At 37.6% G+C, this 6,964-nt stretch overlaps 1 pseudogene; it reads right to left on the bottom strand.

The window, feature by feature from the left end:
• Window positions 1-841: 841 nt before the first annotated feature.
• LOC117926308 lies at window positions 842-5,711 on the bottom strand (annotated as a pseudogene).
• Window positions 5,712-6,964: the final 1,253 nt, after the last annotated feature.

The following is a 6,964-nucleotide window of genomic DNA, read 5'->3' as shown; positions in this document are numbered from 1 at the left end:
AATGAAAGACAATATCCTTCATCTTAATTTTCATACTTTGTTTGGGTCTTGGGCTTAAATATGCATAATATGTGAACCAAATGTTAATTTTTGGGCCCAGTTGGGCCCAAAACACAATTCTCCCTAAAAAGATAGTGACTTCACAACCTAGATTCGTCATTAATTATGGGAGAAATATTTTTCATTATATTTAGGTCTGACATTCTAATTGACGTCTTCATAAAAATGCTATTATTTGCTTTAAACATGAATTCCAGCTTGTTGGTCATTTCATTCCCAAGTAAAAAATAATTTATTTTACTCTTAGGAATTAAATCAAATCTAATTTTTGAAAACATGAAAAAAGCTCCAGGTTTCCCACATGGAAAAGTTTTAAAGTAAATATCACTTTTGGTTGTGTTGTCAATTTGCATATACAATGTGGCTACTTGGGTTCTAATTTGTCCTGCTCCATTTCTATATATCCTTGTTCAGGATTCTAAGCTTAAAGGGAAAAAAAAAAAAAAATTAGACAAGAACAACATGCAATATACCCCCGAGTCTCCAACTATAGGACAAGAAAACTGCATTTGTTCATGCAGTGCCTAGAGCACTCTATGAAGGCTTTAGAAACTTCCTAGTAGTTGCTGTATAACTGAATCAACCTTTTGTTAGCTTAAAATTGAGGGCAGTACACTGTAACCTGACCCTCAGACAAGTTGCTGCATACCTGAATTGAGTTGAATAGAAAGGCCTTGAACAAAATGACAGACAAACAAGAAAACACATAGTAGCAAGACCTAAGCAAGGGGCATATTTATCTTTTTTTCAACCCAAAGACAATTCTTAAAAGGGTATAACATCAAAGAAAATGCCATCAACCATTTAGACAACATCTCAAGATAAATTAGACCAAGGTTTAGGAGGAGAAACCTTCCAAGATGAAAGTAATAAGCATCCACTACATGAAATGGGAATAGTCCTTTTTCCCAAGACTTTTAACAAAAAGACTAGGAAGAGAATAACAAACACTTTCTTCTCGAGCTTATAAACTACAATACAATATGGATAGATCTCATAATACGTACACAATTTCCACACTTTGATGGAGAAAACCCTAGGTAAAATTAAACTAAAACATGGTAAAGAAGCCTCCCTTTTGTAGCTAAGATGCAGCAAGCACTCTAATGGAGACTCTTCTTGCAAATTAACAAGCTCCATTTATGCTTCCAAAAATATCTCGCTACTGTTGCAGCCCTCCAAGCGTTCCCTTACTTTAAAATGACACTCAACTTCACATCGGTTGCTGCCCACAGTAACAAGCCAAGCTAGAATAAGAGAATAAACAAAGAGTCCAGCCCTCATATGGTTGAACTTGGGCTGGACACGAATTGGGCCCCGCCGAACAATCAACCCCTCCAAAAGGCAAGGGCCTTTTTGAAAGCATGAAAATGAGCACTGTTGATCGAAGGGCATCCTGAACCACACAAAACCTTATAAAGATTTGAAATTTGCAAGAATAGGTTTTGGCTTGTTATAAAACGCAAATTGGTATTCAGAACCTCATCCATTCAGAGGGAAATTATTTGAAGCAAAGAACAAGTACCTGGGTTGTAACGGGTATTGCAATGCCACCTTTATTAGAAAGCTTGGTCATCAATCAGTATGAGTGGAGAGTTACCTACAAAACATCCATCTTCTCCTTTCTTAAGTAGGCACGAAGATGTCAACAAAGGACAGTTCTTGATTTGTAGGAAAGAAAGGGAGGCAGGGAGTCCCTCTTCCGTCAAGAATTGGAGCTCAGGACAGTTGATGATCTGCAATCTTTTAAGTGAGGGAAGATGTTCAATCCCTTCTTCTGTCAAGCATTGGAGTTTAGGGCAATTAATGATGGATAATTTTGTAAGAGAAGGAAGCTGTTGAAGTGCGTCACTGTCCAGAGACTTGAGACTTGGAAGACTTGAGATCTGCAGACAAGTAAGAGTGGATGGTAATATGCAAGCTTTAGGAAATGATTCCACATCTTGGCATCCACCGCTAATTCTGAACTCTGTAAGAGTGGCGAGTCTATGCAAACCCCACTCAACTCGGGGACTGAGTTTGTCACAGTTCTCAATCTCAAGTGAATTTAGGTTTCTAGGCCAACCCTCTGTTGGAAACAACAGTTCAGGACAATTTTGTATAAGCAATGACTGAAAAGATGACAGAGTGTGCCTCAAAAACTTGAGATTCTTGCAATTTAGGATGACACAGCGAGCCAAGTCCATCGTAGGTAATTCAACAGATACAAGATCCGGGCAGCCAATGATACTCAGTAAATCAAGTGAGGCGAGGGTCCCCTCTGAAACCAACATTTGTAGGGATTTAAGGCCCATAAGATACCAGATTCTGAGATGGGAAAGCTTGGGAAAGATGTCTAATGGGATGGAAGGAAGAGGATCACAGGTACCACTTACGTGCAAATGTCCAAGAAATGGGTACTGGCCTTTCAGGAAATCAGCTAGGAGGAACTCTAGCTTGTTTGAGTTGTAGATACCAAGTGATTTCAGTGTAGCAGGCAGACCACAGCTGCACAAGGATCTTGAAAACGAACATTCTCTGAGAACCAAATCTTGAAGACAAATGTTTTTCTCCATTACTCCTTCGAGATGGGACTCAACAGAGTCACATCTTTCAACTGAGAGCCGCTGTAGTCCCCTTGGTAGTTCCGTCCACTGTGAGATATCTGAAACTTCCAAACTTTCAAGATGAGCAAAGCTAGAAGCTGGGATTCTTAACCCTACCTCAGCACAATTACGTATCTTCAACTCGTGGATGGCCGGAACAATTGGAACCACAAGCTGCTGGCATCCATCAATCTCGAGCTTGGTCAAGGAAGGAAGATGGTTTGGTAATTGCCCATGGAGCTTGGGGCATTTCCATATGTACAGCTCTTGGAGATGAGGGAATTCCCCACCTTGGCCTCCAGATGGCAGCCATTCCTTCCACTCCAACATTCCATCGAATGTTAGAATTTCTAAGGATGTGAAGGGCTTGCTTGAGGAACAATGAGTTCCATAAAACTCGGTACCCACCCTATGTAGTCCATCCATTCCTCCTATCGATAAATGTTTGAGAGAGGTTAGCTGCCCAAGTGGTGGCAAGGATGAGCAATGTTTGCAATTCCAGATATTTAGGGACACGATGTTCAAGAAGGAAGGATCTCCCAGCCATTCTGGAAACATTTCACCACCATAGTAGTCAATGGTGAGCCTTTTTAAGTTTGTATGAGGCTGTAACTTGCTTATTATATCAATTCCGTTTTGTAGAACTTCAGTTCCATAACTCCATACCAACACTAGCTCATCAAGGTACTTCTTATCCTTCAAGTTTGCTTTCAGGGCATCCCTAGCAGACACCACATTTTGCAGCTTTGAAATGCAGAGTCTTCCTCGAATAAGCGGAAGTTCCCTCAACTCTCTAATCCTCGACCCACTTTTTTTGCCTACAATGAAAGTAGTCAACGTTTGTAAGTCTTTCAGCTGGCCAATATGATATGGCATCTCTTTTACTTTAGAAGCATTGAGATCTAGATGACGCAAGTTAATCAGTTTACTGAAGCTGGTTGGCAACTCAATGAGAAATCTACACCACGATAATATCAGTGTTTGTAAATTATACAAAGTACACACTGATTCTGGTAACTGTCTTATAAGTGTACGGGAGAGGTCTAAGTAGCGCAAATGTTTCAAATTGTCAATTGAATCAGGCAAATCAGTGATGGGACAATTTTGCAAAGACAACACTCGCAACAATCTAACTGTTGGTAACAAATTATGTGAAACCCTGTTACTCAAGTAAGATGGCAGACATTGCAATTGCAATGGTAGGAAGGTTCTTAAACACTTTACTTCATTGAATGTCTCAAATCTTTCAAAGGGATCATATTCACTTTTATAGTATGATAAGTGCCGAGCCTTTTCAGAGATATCATGTGCCTTACCATCCTCCATTCGAATGCAAAAATCTCCTGACACGAGTCTAGCCAAGTCGTTGATGAGGTCATGCATTACAAAATATGACCCATTGTTATTTGATTTTTGGAAAAATGATCTTGACAATAGTTCATTAAAGTACTCATCGCCTAACTCTTCCATTGTTTTCTTACTTTTCGGTTGTTGAAGAAAACCTTCTGCCATCCACAACAAAATGAGTCTCTCCTTCTCAAATTCATAATCCTTTGGAAAGATTGAGCAGTAAGCAAAACATCGCTTTAGATATGAGGGAAGGTAATAATAACTCAATCTTAAGGCTGGTAGAATTTCATCATTTGACAAATCCCAAAGATCACTTTTCAATATATTATCCCATTCTTCTGCTTCAAGCTTAGAGCACAAGAGTCCTCCAAGTGTTTTTGCAGCTAAAGGTAATCCTTGGCATTTCTTCACAATCTCTTTGCCAATTGCTTCTAGGTTTGGACGTGCACCAGAGTCTCCATTTTGGAAAGCATGTTTTGAAAATATAAACCAGCAATCTTCGAGCGACAATTGTCCCAGATGATGTGTACAAGAAGCCCCCATGATCGATGCAACATTCTCATTACGCGTGGTCACAATAATCTTACTCCCCTTCGCCCCAGCTCTAAGTGGAGTTTGTAGCCTATCCCAATTATTATAGTTCTCATTCCAAACATCATCCAGGACAAGTAAAATTTTTTTTTCCAGTAAGGCTCTCCTTGAGTCTAACTTGGAGCAGGTTTGGGTCAGTCACATCACGGGCAAGTGGATTGGCCTGCTCAAGAATTGCTTTAGTTATCCTAAAAAGATCGAAGTCTTCCAAAACACAAACCCATGCTTTCAGATCAAAATGTTCATTCACTTTCCTATCATTGTACACAAGTTGAGTAAGAGTGGTCTTGCCAACACCGCCCATGCCCAATATGGTAATCACACAAATCTCATCACAACTTGCATCATCAGATAACAACAGTTCAATTATCTCCTCTTTATTACCATTCCTACCATACACCCTAGATTCATCCACCAAAGAAGTGGTCGGCCATCTTTGTGACAGTTTCTCTCCTGCTCCTTCTTTCAATCCAAGGACATCTTTTTGTTGCCCAAGAAATTCTAGTCTGTCAATGATCTCCTCTATCCTGGACTCTAACCCATCACCGATAATTGGACTGAATGTGCTAGAGACTCTATTCCATACCTGAACTGTGCTGGTTTGAGATTCAGCTTCAATCTTGCATCGCAAAGCTTCGGTAGCAATCTCATCCAGCAGGTCCTCAGCATCATAAACAGCATGTTTGAGCTCATCCACCCATCCTCTGACCGCTGGATTTGCAATTTGCTTCACCTCAGCATCATTAAGCACAACATGGACAGTAAGCAGTGTTATCTTCAACTTGTTTAGCAGTGTATCGTTCTTTTTCTGGCCCCGGATGAAGTTTACAACCTCACGGGAAGCCATCCTGTCAAATAGAACTTGGAGAGAAGCAGAAAGAAATGCTCCTCCCACTAAGGCCCCGGCCATATCTATTCCTTGGGGATTGAATTTAAGAAAATTGAAACGAAGGTATGCAGATGGGGATTAATTAATCGGAAAACCATAAAGGATTGGGTTGTACTGTAAAACACTGCAATTTCTTGGTGTTTATCCAGTAGCTGCTTGCTAACATCCTTGTGGCCTAGGATTTCATCCTTTAGGAGGCCAAGAGCGTGGATTCCAATGCTTGAATCACTGTTTGGACATCAGGTTAGACGCAAACAGCCGACAAAGTTGAACCCAGTAGCGACAAGTGAATGGCCAAAAATAAATGAAGCAAAAAGATAAGGCACAAGAACATGGGCTGTTACTATATGTCAAGTGAATAAATTAATACGGCCTTGCTTGCCAACTTAAACATGCCTATGGTCCATTTCTAACCATATAGAATCTTACATCCATGATTAAAGTGCTTTGTAGTATAAAAAGGATGAGTTCATATTTTGAGTAAAGTTGGTTTATATGGCCTTTTAAGAGCCTCTTTCATAAGAGATATCTTATACCAGAATTTACCTTTGTTTTCCCTTTATGTTAAACAAAAATCTCTTTTACTTACAAGTCCAGAGACCTGTTTTGTTTTTTTAGGACATTTGGAATTCAGGAAAAATCATGTTTACCAAAACCCACTTATAACCCACTCATTTTAGCAGGGAAAAATATATATGGATAAAGGTAAGATCCATTCAATTGTCTATGGGCTTTTGATATTGTTATAACCAATGTTTTCATTAATGAATTGGTTATTGAACCAAAAAAGTTACGGGGAATCATGTAATTATATACCATTAAGAAAAATATTTCATTTTTTGAAACGTTTATTTTTCACTTTCACAGTTTATGGATTTTAGAAAAAGTAATCCTTCAAACATGCACTCAAATAATAAAAAGCATTAAAGTTTCAAAACTACCCTTTCTACCATTTCCCCTCTTATAGCCAACCATCTCCTCTTTTATTTTTTATTTTTTATTTTTTATTTTTTTAATGTGACATGATAAGTCAAAGACCATATTGTTGTCTTTAAAGTTGGATATGTGGCAACTAATATGATTTTTCTTTTTTCCATTTTTTCAGTCTTCCATACATGTTAATACTTTCAAATTCAATATTTCAATCTAATATATATGTTATAATATTTTAATATATATAATATATAAATATTATTATAAGTATGTATTATTATTATATAATTAGAATATTAATACAATATGTATATAATAAATAAATATATACTATTTATTAACATTTGATATTTTTACATTTTAAATTTAATAGTTAATAATTTAATTTAATATTTTAATCAATCCCATTAAATTAATTAATATTATAATTCTATTATATATAATTATAAATTTCTTTTTTTTAATGTGTTAGCTTTATGATTATTTAAAAAAAAAAAAAAAAAACTTTTTCACCAGTTTTTTTCCCTCCTCTATAATGCCTCCACCTTTTTTGCAT

The sequence above is a fragment of the Vitis riparia genome, chromosome 12 (assembly GCF_004353265.1).
Source record: "Vitis riparia cultivar Riparia Gloire de Montpellier isolate 1030 chromosome 12, EGFV_Vit.rip_1.0, whole genome shotgun sequence".
In the NCBI taxonomy this organism is placed as follows: Eukaryota; Viridiplantae; Streptophyta; class Magnoliopsida; order Vitales; family Vitaceae; genus Vitis; species Vitis riparia.
The sequence above is the reverse complement of the archived record's forward strand: the minus strand, read 5'-3'. Positions and strand labels throughout refer to the sequence as shown.